Here is a 15,463-nt window from a genome sequence, read left to right as displayed (position 1 = left end):
TGCACTTAGAGCATTTTCTGTGGGGACACACACACTCGAATATATAAAACCGATTTCAAAAAAACCGACTTCTATAAATTCGACCTAATTTCGTAGTGTAGACATACCCTTAGAGTTTGTCTACACTGGCACTTTGTCAGCAAAACTTTTGTCATTCAGGGGTGTTAAAAAAACATACACACACACCCTGAACGACAAAAGTTTTACCGATGAAAAGCGCCAGTGCGAACAGCAAACTTTTTTGATAGGAGCTCTCTCTTGCCAACAAAGCCACAGCCGCTCATGGTGGGTGAAAGTTTCTTGTTGGCCGGAGAGTTCTCTCCTGCCGACAAACAGCTGCTACACTGAGTGGCTTTTAACGGCACGGCTGTAGCGGTGCAGCTGTGTCACTAAAAACTGCGTAGTGTAGCCATACCCTTAATTGATGGACACTTTTGACTTCTAAAGGCCTCATAATGTTTGTCCGTTTTTTAAAAAGTGCTTTTCTTTTTAACTTATTTCTCATAGTTTTTTGAGAGGAACACCTTCCCCCAACCCCATTCCCCGTCTTGGTCTTTGTTAGCTCGACACAAAACGAGAGACAGTGCTTACCATCAAGCACTCACATGACATCTGGTCCCTGCCTTCCATTGACACTTACGTATTTAAAATAGGGCAAGGGGTGGGTGGGAGAACAGGACTCTGCCCAGGGAGGGAGAAAAGGCAGGAGGGAGGAAAATCCAGAACTGGGACTGAGTTGGGATAACAGGAGTCAGGGCTCTTGGTTGCCCCATCATCCCTGTGGGCGACCTGACGGATGCCCGACTCAGGCATAATGTCAGCGGTGGTAGGGTACCCTGCTAATGGGCTCTCCCACATGATCTTTCAGCTGTTGAATCTGCCCTCAAAAATTTCAAGGCCATTCAAGTATGAAGATGACATCTACCTTGTTTCAAGAGAGAGAGACTCTAAAAAAGACTGAGGACAACCTGAACCAAGACATGGCAGCCATCAGTGGCTATCGCAAGAAGTATAGACTTAAGCTCAATGTGCCAAAGACAGTGTCGTAATGCTTCCATCTCAACCCCACCAAAGCTTCACAAGAGCTCAACATCTTCTTGAATAGAGAATGACTAGTACATGATCCAAAGCTGGTATATCAAGTTGCAGTGGGGGAGGTTTAGGTTGGATATTAGGAACTTTTTCACTAGGAGGGTGGTGAAACACTGGAATGTTACCTAGGGAGGTGGTGGAATCTCCTTCCTTAGAAGTTTTCAAGGTCAGGCTTGACAAAGCCCTGGCTGGGATGATTTAGTTGGGGACTGGTCCTGCTTTGAGCAGGGGGTTGGACTAGATGACCTCCTGAGGTCCCTTCCAACCCTGAGATTCTATGATTCTATGATCTAGGAGTAACTCTAACTCACACATTCACCTACCTCAGGAAGTTAGCTCAGATGATTAAGAGCAGAAACAGACGCCTAAATAAGCTTGTGGGCTCAATTTGGGGAGCTAATGCACAAACACTGCACAGCCTGGCACGAGCTCTCTGCTACTCTGCTGGAGAACACTGTGTTCAATTCTTCCCACACAAAACTCGTTGATGTATAATTGAATCATATTAGGAGAATAATAACAAGGACTATGAAACCAACAAACGGCTACCAGCTCTCTCCAATATCCTGCCTCCTAACATCAGGTGTTAAATCGCAGCAAAGAACCTCCTTGACAAAATCAAAAGATACCACAATTCCCACTTTTCAAAGATATATGAGAGGCACCTTGCCACTGACTCATCAGCAAAAGACCAACCTGGGCTATGTTACTGACCAGCTCTATTTGGGATGCTGCCACGTTGTGGGGAACAAGCTGCATCCTCTGTAAAAAACTCCTTCCTCATCACTCAGCCTGATGAGAGACTGCCTGGCTTCAAGCTGCCATGTTCTCGCTGGAGCAAGCTCAACCATTTCAGATGTGGGGTGGCCAGGTGTGGAGTGAATGACCACACCTGGGCACTCAGGACCTCTGTGTAGTCACAGTGCAGCTGGAAGTCCTGCACACCACCTGAACGGTTGCTTATCTCATGCAGATTTGTCAGAAGGCCTTCCCTGACTTCACATGGCTTACCCCAATGTTAGTGAATGGCTAGAATGTGTTGAATACTTACTTAAGCTGTTCTGATATTTTCTTTTTCCTATACACCTCTGTTTTATCTTCCTATTTCATACTTTGGTATAACAAAGATTGGAAAAAAGTTCAGAGAAAACAACCAATAATAAAATAACTGGACTGTTAGAGAACCTGACCAACAGACTCACCCCTCTCCCGCCGCATCAGGATCAAGGTCAGTGATGGGATTTAAGTCGATGGGGCCTAACATTCTGCTAATCATCACATTGCTGCTCACAAGGCCTCTATTAATGAAGCCTTATGAGGCTACTCTGACAGAGCCAAGAAGTTTTCCCTGCCACTGTGTTGCATGGAGATCATCTAGCCCTTTAAAAAATCCTCAAATAAGAAAATATAATAAAAGCACAAAAAAAAAACCAACACACCCCACCACCCCCACCCCTGAAATCCTACGACACTCAGACAGGGATCTATACTGAAAATACATTGAGACAGAAATCTGACTATTCATATGTGTATGCTTATTTATATGTTAAATGAGCCTTTTGATTTAATAGATGTTGTTTGGATGACATACCCTGAATAAAGTCCTTTAGTCTCCTTGGAAACGAAGTGTCAGTGGTCATCCTTTCAATACTCATAGATTCCAAGGCCAGAAGGGACCATTGTGATCATCTAGTCTGAGCTCCTGGATAACACAGGCCACAGACCTTCCCCAGGTAATTCCTAAAGCAGATCTTTTAGAAAAACATCCAGTCTGGATTTAAAAATTGTCAGTGATGGAGAATCCACCTCCACCCTCCGTAAGTTGTTCCAATGGTTAATTTCTCTCACTGTTAAAAATTCATGCCTTATTTCTAGTCTGAATTCATCTAGCTTCAACTTCCAGCCTTTGGATCATGTTATACCTTTCTCTACTAGACTGAAAAGCCAATTGTTAAATATTTGTTCCTCATGTGGGTACTTGTAGACTGTAATCAAGTCACCCCTTAACCTTCTCTCTGTTAAGATAAATAGATTAAGGTCCTTAGTTTATTGCTCTGTGGCATGTTTTCTAATCCCTAACTCATTCTCATGGCCCTTCTCTGAGCTCACTCCATTTTATCAACATCCTTCTTGAATTGTGGACACCAGAACTGGACACAGTATTCCAGCAGCGGTCACACCAGTGCCAAATAAAATAACCTCTCTACTCCCACTCTAGACTCCCGGTTATGCATCCAGGGATTGCATTAATTCTTTTGGCCACAGCACTGCACAGGGAGTTTATGCAAATCTTTTTCTCAACTGGAATCTCATACTGCAACATGGAGCAAAATACTCAGAACATTCATGCAAGCATGGAAGGCAGAAGTTAACGGGAGAGGCATGATCTGCTTGTCTCAACACAGACAGAGCCAGGAACTCTTGAATTCTCTTCCCAGGCCTCCCATGGACTCACTTGGGCATGTAACCTTGGACAATGTGCTTCTGTAAAATGGGGATACTACTGCTGCTTAGCTCTGTAGTATTTTATCCCTTAAGGCACTGACAGTGTTCTGTTCTGTCCCAATAAACTTATCTTCTCATTCCTAGACAGAAGGATCCCTGCTTCCCTCCTTCCCATCTCTTCTGTCTCCTAGGAACCCATGTACCCATGCCTCCCTCTGCCTCCCTACTGCCTCCTTGCCAATTCTTACTCACCCGATCTCCCAATGTGACCCATCTTCCCATTGCAGGTTCCTGGCACAAGGCGGAGACTGGAAACCAACTGCAAGAAGCAGTGGCTCAGGTTCAACAGGCCATAGATGGTGTTATTCCCAACAGGGCAGGACTGGTTCTTCCAATGATTCCTTACCTGTTCTTCCTCCAAGTCTGAAATGTCCCCTTCTCAGCACTCCCACAAGGTCCACAACATCCCTAAACTGACCAGCTAATTAGTCTGTGTCCTACGGGACAGTCTATGGTTCATCCTGAACTTTAATAATTAGAGATAGGCCCAAGTGTTTAGATCTGGATCCAGATAGGAACTTCCTCCTTTTTTAGACGTTATATGGATCTGGGGCTTTGCTTGGAGCCCATCTCTAATAAGAATCTTCAAGCGCCCTTCTGTCCTATATGCACTTCCCCCTTCTGTCTATATAACATTGTTTGAAGAGTCAGTCACCATACCATTTACCCCACACAATTTACCTGGAGAAATGATGGCTCAAGAAGCTCTAGAATTTCCTCTGTTAAAAGGGGGGAAAAGAATAAGTGGTTAGGTTTAAATTCATTGTACTGATGTAAATTCTAGAGGCATGTTTAGCTGATCTTTGAAATAGTAGCATCACAGATTTAATTTCAGATGATTAGATTTCCCAAAATAGACCTTCCAAAAACTGCTTTGATTCTTCTAAAGTACTTTCCACCATTAGACTAAGTACAAAAGCACTTGTCGTGTAGCTGTACATTTCTTTTGCAATACCTACAGAATAATTAGCATTTTCCTTTCTAATATTCTGTTTGAGAAAGTTTAGTTTAGCAAGTGTACTGCAGAATTTCTGTCTCCTCAGAAGTTCCTCAGTGATTAGGCCGAACCCTGAGGAAAAACACGAATGGTCTTGCATATTTGATAAATCTTTATTACTAATTTTTATTGAAACCAAACATCAGGTCTTTTCGGATCCCCGGGCACCATTTTTATAAATCAAGAGTCTTAATCTAGGTGTCCTAGCCCATTCAAATCAGGAAACCCAAACCTAAAATCCTCCCTTTCAGTTTCAGATGGATAACAGACTCTTGTGTAAGTGTTCAGATATTACAGCAACGCAGCTCATAACAATACCTAGACAGATAGTGCAGTCTTGCTGTCTGCCCTTAAACAGCTGCCATGTTTCACCCCAGAATGGATGTATTTTAGTGGAAGGTGAAATATTCCCTAAACTGACAAAGATGATATATACTATTGGCCAGATTCTGAAACTTTTACTTATATTGATCAGTACCTTACTTCACAAGTAGTGTCACTGAGTTCAGTACAATCAATCATGGCCTAAGGTACTATTCAACATGAGAAAAGGTCCTAAATAAGAGACTGATACTGCAGACTTACTCATGTGAGTAATGTTATTGAGGTGGGTAAGAGTTAGGTCGACTAGAAAGCATTTTAGAATGAAAAGTATGATGTAAATGCAATGTACTATTATTAATGTCATAAATGACAATTAAAAAAACCTTAAAAGTAGTAGGAATATAGATTCCATAAGGTAACTGTCCGAGTTTTGCACTGATAGGATAAGATCACTTAGTTATGTAATGACCTTAAGAAAGGGAGAGCTAATCAATAACTCATTTATGGGAATTTCCAGCATGCAAACACTTTCAAACTGCCCTTCTTGACATGATGTCCAAGGTCAGGTCTGAATTCTAGACCCTGGCATCAAAATTCTCCCATGTTTCTACAGCAGCAGTGATGGGATACATCCTTCCACATTCCTTAACATAATACAGACTGAGAAATACAACCCAGAATGATGCATCTGTAACCAGTGAGATTTGGCATCTAAGGAAAACATCAAGAGGCGACTACCAGAGAATTGCAAACTTCAAAACAAGGGGCAATGGGAAACCCCACACTTTTTTGGGGGTAGGAATACCAAACCAATGCATCTACCCTTCCCCTGTGCTACCAGCAATAATATTACCAACTAATGAGAGTGATTGCATCAGATACAGCATTATCAATTACAGCATTAGATAAAATAAGCTGTCTGTAGCCAGTAGCTGTCAGGCAGCCTTGTTTCCTATGACCCACGTTAAAAACAGACCATCTAGCACAACAGATGTAACAACAGAATCTAGTTTTTGCTCTATTCCAGGAAAATAGATCCCACCCCCCACCCCTAGTCACCCGATGCCTTTCAAAACCAACCAGTGCAGGTTTCTGTATATGGACAAGAGACTTTCGATGTTTGTGGCATTTCCTTGTATATTTAATGAGAACTCAAACTCATTCTGCTTCAATGCAAACAGAAAAGCATGCAAAGCCTCTGACATACAGGCAAACAGAACTGACAAAACAGGTGTCATTTCTGCAGTGCTGCTGGAATTGCTTTCTCTCGTTCCATTTTCTTGCAGAGAGGCCAATTAGTTTCTTGTATTGTCAGTGTCTGGCTCATTTATTTTTCTCATAATAAATTGGGTTTGCTCTCTCTGCAAACTTGTGTACTAGATGAAAGAATATAACATCCCCACCTCCCCTCCCCCCATACCAAAGGATATTTTTATAATAGTACTAGCTAGAGAGCCAGTATGTGAAATAAAATCTTATTGTTTGACGTGACACCACAGAATGACTCTAAAGCAGGTCAGCCCTATATCTTTTGAAGGGGTGTCTACTATTAAAATAGTTCACTGGATCCGTGGTACTGCCTATCCTCATGATAAGACTTCTTGTTATTTTCTGACCTGTGGCTGCTGGTTTTATTAAAAGCCAAGAGACCACCCACCCCAATCAATGCACACACTACAGAACAGTTCAGGTGCTATTTAGAATCCTCTCAGATGTCTGCATGGTCCCCTCTGGGGCTGCAGATGACAATCAGAGAATCTCTTTGATGTAGCATTTAGAATCCTTGTTACACAGATGCAGCATTACCCTGCGGAGGATGTTCAAACTCCCTTGACATTAACAAGCTAAAACAAACTGATATGAGCATGAGCCTAGGATTCAAGCCCTCTTAATGCATGACAAAAGGTCACCTGGTGGCCCTCCAGTTCTGTTTATTTATTCCTGACAGGCGCAGAATACCCAGTTGTTCCTTTGTCTCACTTAGTAGAGAGCTCCCACCTCATTGCCAGAATCCAATGCAAATAAGGTGAGCAAAAACAGCCTAATGTGGGGTCTCAAAAGCATAAAATTGTATTTCGGAAGCCTACTTGAGCTTCTGGGTTTCAGCTGTGCTAACATACACTCCCAGGAGAGGTGGGGAGAATCTCTTAATAACTTCCACTGGCTTTTAAAAGGAAAAACAGAGAAACATCTGCTGAAATGATAAGCAACTTGTTGGCCATGTTCAGCTGGTAGGTCTCAAGCGGAACAGTTCTACCTTAAGAATTACATGTTAGTGCAGTAGTTCCTTCTAGAAATTATACTCCAGAGAAGCAGGATAAACTAGTGGTTAGAGCAAGGAGCAGGGAGTATGGTTCCTTCAGTCTTCTTATTATAAACCACCACCTGGGCTGCTGTGTGAACATAGGTAGGTCACTTTTTGGGTACTATGGGACTCCAATTCCTGCCCCTGTAAATATAATAAGTGTGAATAAATATTGGCTTCTATTGGAGGCGGAGATGCAGATTTACCTGGAGGCACAATAAGTCTTGAAATCCACTGAAAGGAGTCAATATCACAAGGACTGGAACACCAAATGAGTGTAGCAGTCTTTTAGACAAGGCTAGGATTTCATCTAACTGCACAAACTACCTCCAGGGCTTTCAAACTAATATTCTCAAGCAGAAGGTGAAGTGGGGGGGGGGGAACGGGAGGGGGAAGGTAACACTCCCTACCTGTGCTGAGCCAGTGAATACACAGGTATAATCAGATTGATCAGCACTGTTCTACACTGCATGTAATGGAGTACACTGGCCCTTTAAGAGTAGATGTGGCCAGAAGATCCCATTCCAGGAAGCTAGAACGAACAAAAGCCGAAGAAATGGTATTCAGGAATTAGTAGTTGGATGGAGGGGGAAAAAACCCAGGACACTGTCCCTTTAAGGGCCTGAAACCAAAAGCCCTGTAGTGTAGGGTGAAGGCAATGCTCCCTTCACTTCCAGCCAGTCAAGAGAGCTCTCTGGTGGAGGGCAATATATAAACTGCTTTCTTCCTCAGAATAGGGGAGATGCTGGGAGGAGAAGGAAGCTGGAGCTGGAAGGCTGAGCACCAGTTAGAAATGGCTAGGAGTGGTGACCCTGTGAAGAACAGATGCTGGCCGAAAAAGAGCTCCATGTGGGTGCCAGAAGAGCCAGAGATAAGTACGAACTCTTGGATTACCTTGCTGCACTTGATTTTTGAGATATTAAGAACTATGCAGGACAGTTGGTGGTCGATAAACCAGCTCCACGTGGAGAATGGGTCTACTCATACAAGAGACTGAGTAGAGCTCAGAAGGGGCCCTAAAGAGGGAGAACAGGTGGATGCTGCAGAGGGACCTCTGGAAATGAGGGGCACTCAGTAAGTGGCAGCCCCATTACACTGTAGGATTATCAACCCCTGCTAGCTTTTTTGACTGCTGCTACACACTGAGTCAATGTTTTCAGAGAACTATCCATAATGACTTCAAGATCTTTCTTGAGTGATAAAAGCTAATTTAGACCCCATCATTTTGTATGCATAGTTGGGAATATTTTTTTCCAATGTGCATTACTTTGCATTTATCAACGTTGAATTTCATCTGCCATTTTGTCGCCTGGTCACCCAGTTTTGTGAGATCCCTTTGTAACTCTTCGCAGTCTGCTTTAGCCTTAACTATCTTGAGTAATTTTGTATTGTCTGCAAATTTTGCCACTTCGTTGTTCACCCCTTTTCCAGATAATTTCTGAGTATGTTGAACAGCACAGATCCCAGTACAGATCTATGCAACAGGAAGAAAGTGGCACCAGTCCTATAAACAAATAATACAGCCCAAGCAAAACAATGTCTTATTCAGAGTAGAGTCTGTGTAGGGAGCCCCACAGCTTCATCACGTACTATATATATTGTAGCATGCTTTACAATGGTGGGTATTATCATCCATATTTTGCAGGTGGGGAAGCTGAGGTGCAGAAGTGAGGCCCTCAAGATCACATGGGAAGAGCTGGGAAATTGAATCCAGCACCCCTGCTTCCTACTTTCATGCCTCACCCACTAGGCCACCAGTCCTCTATACCAAATACCCAACTTCTCAAACAGTTTTGCAGCCTTGCTCCATCCAAGATTTTAGTTTGCTTAAAATAGGGTTAGGTACCATCTACATGTGGCCAACTATAGGCCAACAGTGCTGAAACCATATAACCCCTCCCTTCCCCCAACAACAATATGTTGGGTTATTAGGGGATTGCGGATGAGCACTTGCTAACTCATCACATGGCTCTTTTGCTGAGTCAGTCATTAACTAGGATTATTTTCTTCTATGTAATAATCACCAGCTGCTTTCGTCATGGATTTATTCAGCATCTGTAAAGCACTTTGAGATGAACAGTTGGCGAGTGCCATATAAGTGTCCAGTGACAATTAGAGCAGTCTGGGAATTTTCCACAAACCTCTTTTTGATTGGAAAATGCCAATTTGTCAAAACAGAAACTGTTCATGGGAAAGGGATCTCCCAATTAGAAAAAAAAACTGGAAAAAATTGACAACCTCCCATTTCCACTTGTCTTTTTTTTTTACCCAGAATGTTTTGGGTTTTTTGGTTTGAAACTTTTTGTTTTGAAATTTTAGTTATTTTTAAAAGGTAAAAATTAAAAAGGTTAACATTTTTAAAAAGAAGTTGCAAAATCATCAAAATAAAATGACTAGATCAGAATTTTTTTTATTTGGATAACCGGTTTGCGGAAAAAATTGAGATTTTTGGCCGTTCAACCCATTTGTGATGGGAAATTTTTTCAAAATCTCAGAAAATTCTCATGGGTCAGAAAAACCAGTTTCCCACCATGCTCTGTTTACAACACAGCAGCAACACATGTCCTGAAAGCAACATTCAGGTCTGTCTAACCAACCCTGCACTGACTCTACCTTCAGCTGGTTAGCGCTGTATGTACCAGTAGTAGTCCCTTTATTAACTGACAAGTTACATCCTAATGTTTTGGGGTTTCACAGGCTCTTTGAAGTGAAGCAGTACATGCAGGCGTGAAATCACAGTGAGAAAGTTGGGATCATAAGCTGTGACTGACTAGATTTCATTCAGTGTTTATAATGACCCAAAAAGGAGAGAGAAAAATTAAACTGGGTGAAGTTTAGAAGAGGCTTTAGCATCATGGGATATGCTCCTGTTGCACTCTGTATGCAAGCTTTAGGTCTAGTCTCGCAGCCCTTAATCACAAGAATTGTCCCATTAATTTAACAGCAGGATGGTCCTTTTACTTCATTGTGGGTTTAACAGTGGGTTTTCTGCAAACACCAGGGCATGGTACATGATACTGTTTTTCTTTTCTGTCCTTTAGCAGAAATTAAAAAGTAATAATAAGACAAATACAAAACATTAAGCTCTGTTTTAAATTACTACAATGAATAGTCAACACAGACCTCCTGGAAGAAGAGAATTGTACCAAGCCAGGACACTGTGGAGTCAGTATTTAAATAGAGATTTAGTGAATGGATAAAGAAAGATACACAGCACTAAAACAAACCAAAGTTAGGATGCAAGGTGCAAACAGGTGCAAGCAGGATCCTGGTAGCCACTAAAAAACATTTTCCAACAGTCACCAGACTGGTAATTTGGCTTCCACTTCTTTCCCCTTTATTTAGAGTACAAAATGCAGCATCTCAGATGCCACGGTGTGGCTACTACTAAATGTGGATGTTTTAATGTCAAGCCCTCAGCATGGAAATCAAATATTGCAACTAAATGGATAATCCAAAGCAAATAGGATGCTTTGCACGGTAAAGAGAAAAACAAGGTGGGTGATGTAATATCTCAACACTATATATAACAACACTGCAAACTTGCATGGTAAAGTCACATGGGGAAAACCTGAACAAGAAGGAAAAGGGAGAGGGAAAAAAATCAAGTCCCAAGGTCCTGAAAAGATGGCACCTTGATGCTGAAGGTGAACAAGGAAGAGGACAATTCACAAGCCCATGTGGCAAAGAAATTACACATGTATCAGAGTTTTAGCTGTGAAGGTTGCAAAAAGGAGGCTTCAGTAGCTTAAAACCTGAGGGGAAAGATTTGGTGGTTCACAGGATTGGCAAAGAGAGATGAAGCCTAGGCTTCTGGTTCAAATCCAGGCCAGTTGACCTAGTGCCACAGAAGGGTCAGTGACCTACGAAAAACAGTGAATTCCTAGTCTAAGGCCTTGTCTACACTATGGGGGAGATTGATCTAAATAACGTAGCTGAAGTCAACATACTTAGATCTACTTACCGCGGGGTCCACGCTACGCGATGTCGACTGGAGACACTCTCCCTTCGACTCCCCTTGTGCTTCTCATTCAGGTAGAGTACAGGAGTCGGCAGGAGACCTCCGCTGCATCGATTGCCGCACGTCGAACCCCCGGTAAGTGTAGACAAGGCCTTAGTCTAGTGTCCTATGCATGCGTGCCTGCATAACAAAAACAGTCATCCAAACTCGCATGTACCTTTGCTGGCAGTTTCAGCAAAGAGGCATGGGAACTGAATGTGAGCTAGGACAACTCCAGATTTCAGGGGGAATTGTGTACAAATCTAAAGCCAGAATTTGGACCCATAATTTGCAGTAACTAGCCAATAAGACAAGTTAGAGTTTAGATTCTCTTCTCTGTATTTCCCTCCCACTCCATGGGTAGGGTTTACGCCACTCATGTTTGAGGCCACTTTTGAGCTTTGAACCCATGGTGAACGGTGCTAACTAAAGCAAGGAAGCTGTGGCCAGGTGTGAGTGGATGAGACACTGTGCTAAGAGAACCACCACCAAATAAATCAAGAGGGGAGAGAGTCAAAAGCGTAATCAGAAGAAAGAGTCACCATCCTGAGCCCATCGGAATATTTTATGTAAAATGGAAGGAGATCAACATTTTCCTTGTCAGCGTAATTGTTAATAATTGGCACAGTCAAATGCAGTGTGCATTATGAAAAAAAGAAACCGTTTAATTTCAGTCCATGGATATACTGCAGTAGTTGTACATCTGCCCCAGATGCATCAACGCCTGTGAGAACAATGCACAAAGATTCAGTGTGAACATGTGTTCTGAAAGTTTAGAGAGTATATTGGAACTGTCAGGTACTATTGGGTACCGTAAACCTGTTGGGTTTGACGTGAACAGATCTGTTCAGCAGCTGGCTGGGTTTTGGATCAGAAAGGGCTGTATAAATACAACTCTACTCCTTCAGGAAGCCGGCTTGGTAAGGAAAATGGTAAAGAGTAATAATAATACTACCAGCTAGCTCTTATGTAGCACTTTTTATCTATAGATTGAGCAAGGAGAATCTACTATGAGGTGAACACCATGGACCTAGGGGAAAATCCTACCCTGCCCACCACAATAAAAGAATGCCTGACAGGTAGTGGAAATACTGTGGTTCGACTGCACAGTGGGATTGGAATAGGACAGCCCAGACAGAGGGTGCATGGAAGCACCTTCTGCCATGACAGAGGACAACATGGCACTATGGCCGGCCAGGACACGCTTGATGGACCCCTGCTTATTTGATTCCATTTTTCAATCCTATGGATGGTGGTGGGGCTGCAGCAGGGGCAGAGGCTATTACAGCCTGGAGGAAGCAGTGACACCCGCACAGCAGCCTTGTGGGTTGTGGGGGGGAGACGGGGTGGCATGCAATGCTCCCCTCCTCACTGCCACAGCATGTCCCCTTTCCCTGGCCTATGGAGATCAGGATTTGGCCCTTAGGGCAGAGTGCCAACAGCGGACAGAATAATGCACTACAGCAGGAAGGCAAACACACAACAGGTTCTCTATCTTAGCAGCACCAGCGGCCTGAGGGATGTGGCCATCTGTGATTTTCATATGGCTGCCCTTTAATACAGGAGGAAACCCCAGAGGTGAGGAAGTCCAGGACCAGGCAGTAAAAGATGTGACAATTCCACCTAGAAGGTTAAGGCACAGCTACCACAGTAGGCAACAACCATCTCATTCTGCCTACCCAGTCCAATAACTAATGCAGGGCCTGATCCTAGGAGGTGCCTCGCCTAATACAATGGGAGTTTCAGGAGGCCAGCTCTGTCAGGGTCCATGAGCATAACAGTAATGGCACATCTACTTTCCCTCTTCTTGATTCCCAAAGCCCATTGTAAGGAAAAAGCATCATTTCAGTGGCCTTATGAAAGTCGCTGTAGCAAACCTACAATGATCATCAAAGCAGCAGAGATGCCATTTAGCTGTGGATGATGGAATACTTAGTCCATTAAAATTGAACTAGGAATTGGAGTCCAACTGATGTGAGATTATGATCAGATATTAAAGAGTGACTGGGCCATACAACTGCCACCCATTTTAAAGCACTCTGGGGGAGCGTTAGGGAAAATGCAGTTCCACAGTAGGGCTATCTGTTTTGAACAGTCAATCTATCCAGCAGGTGGACATGATGAGGAAGCAAGCTTGTGGCTGGTGGGTTGGTGAGGGGGGAGTGCAGTAGAAAGGCCCCTCAGATTCAGGAGGACACGTGGCCAGTTGTCACTATGGCCCTTCGCTGGGAAGACGTCACCCATCCATATTTTGCTGCATTCAGACTTTATGAAATTCCAGATATGACAGAGATCACATGCAGGAGAAGCACCACGTCGAGGATGAAGGGGATATAACCAACCCTGGCAGGAGGAGAACCACCTCACCATGTCAGGACAAGTGATTCTGTCATTATTGTGACCAGTTACAAGTCTACATGAAAAGGTCTTGTCATCTTCCAGATCAGTGGGATAGGTGCTGAGAGCTGGTTTCCTTCCGCAGTGTGCACAGGAAAGGCTCCTATGATAAATGGCACCTGGATGCCCGGAAAGATTACTGACAGATTAATGACAGGTTTCAGAGTAACAGCCATGTTAGTCTGTATTCGCAAAAAGAAAAGGAGTACTTGTGGCACCTTAGAGACTAACCAATTTATTTGAGCATAAGCTTTCGTGAGCTAGAGCTCACTTCATCGGATGCATACTGTGGAAATTGTAAAAGATCTTTTTATATACACAAAAAGCATGAAAAAATACCTCCTCCCACCCCACTCTCCTGCTGGTAATAGCTTATCTAAAGTGAGGCAACCTCCCATTTAAACTGGTGATGCTTTAAAAAGTAGGCAAGAACGGGAGAGCAGAAATACAGAAAACAACAGGGCCTAGGGTAGGGCAAAGGCTTCAGAGGCAGGACGGATGGGTTCTATTCTTAAATCTGCCACTGACACGATGGGGGAACTTGGGCAAGTCACTTAATCTGCCTATGCCTCCGTTTCCATATCTATAAAATAAGGATAAGGATACCCTCCTTTAGAAAGAGCTTTGATATCTGCAGACCATAAATCTTAGCTATTATATAAATTATAAATACACATGACTTACAGAACATCACTGTAGTTCCTAGCTCAGCTTCAGGCTCCCAGCATGATCACAGAATCAGAAATTAGAGACAGAAGAGACCTACTGGATCTATTAGTTCATTGCCAGTGTTATCGCAGCATGGTTCCCTGTAACTTTCTCCAGGACCTGTAAAAACGGCGCAGGAGTCATAGATTCTAAGGGTATTTTGTCACCCAGGAACATAGTTATATTTCAATCTCTTGCATTTGTGGAATAGCACGGGATTTAGCTGCATAATGTCCTAATTGTCAGAGCTGAAAGGAGGGCAGGTTTGTACCACAGCCCACTTGCACTCCCCCCAGTTGGTTCTTCCTAATTGTTTGGGGAATGGGTTGATTTTAAATTGCTGTGTGAGACATCCAGAGTCTGACCATTGGCTGTCACAAGCAGTCTCGTTGCCTTGCAACAGCCTTTGAGAATCTTAAAAAAAAAAAAAATACCCCACAACATAAACAGTACACACTGGATAATAATGATACGGAATATTGATAAAGCACTCGTCACCTTCAAAGTACTCTACAGACAAACTAATTCAGCAACACAACAGTCAGCATCCTTATACCGTCTTTGCACATGGGGAAATGGATGTGCAAAGGAGTTAAGGCCATAAGCAGGTTTCAGAGTAGCAGCCCTGTTGGTCTGTATCCGCAAAAAGAACAGGAGGACTTGTGGCACCTTAGAGACTAACAAATTTATTTGCGCATAAGCTTTTGTGAGCTACGATGAAATGAGCTGTAGCTCACGGAAGCTTATGCTCAAATAAATGTGTTAGTCTCTAAGGTGCCACAAGTCCTCCTGTTCTTTTTAAGGCCATAAGTAGTTTTCAAAACATGGTGCTTCAGTGTAGGCATCTAAACATAAGGCTTGCTGACAGAGCTGCTGTGTACCCACAGCTCCCACTGAAGTCAGTAGGAGTGGTGAGTGCTCAGTACCTCGAAAATCAGGCCATTTTTACTTGGGTGCCCACGTGTGGATTTAAACACCTGATTTGGAGAATCTTGGTCTTCTACCTGCCCAAGGACAGACATCAATTTTGTGGCACACTGGCTCCCAATCCAGTGTTCAGACCATTAGAAGAGGGTACTGCATCTTTTTCAATAAAAAGAAGAAAATGACAATGGGAACTATACAGTCAAATTTA

The 15,463-nt window shown here is 43.1% G+C and overlaps 1 protein-coding gene across 9 annotated transcripts in view; it reads right to left on the bottom strand.

Moving 5' to 3' along the window:
• Positions 1-15,463, bottom strand: part of MAPK4 (mitogen-activated protein kinase 4) — a 158,641-nt gene that overhangs the window by 93,107 nt on the left and 50,071 nt on the right. For 2 of the 9 annotated variants that reach the window (XM_073343538.1, XM_073343539.1), the window contains one exon: positions 11,188-11,364. The exons of the other annotated variants lie outside the window; for them this stretch is intronic. The gene's annotated coding sequence lies outside the window, so the exon portion shown is untranslated. The remainder of the gene's footprint in view (positions 1-11,187; positions 11,365-15,463) is intronic. 9 annotated transcript variants of the gene reach the window in all.

This window comes from Lepidochelys kempii, chromosome 5 (genome assembly GCF_965140285.1).
Source record: "Lepidochelys kempii isolate rLepKem1 chromosome 5, rLepKem1.hap1, whole genome shotgun sequence".
NCBI lineage: Eukaryota > Metazoa > Chordata > Testudines > Cheloniidae > Lepidochelys > Lepidochelys kempii.
This window is presented reverse-complemented; position numbering and strand designations above follow the sequence as displayed.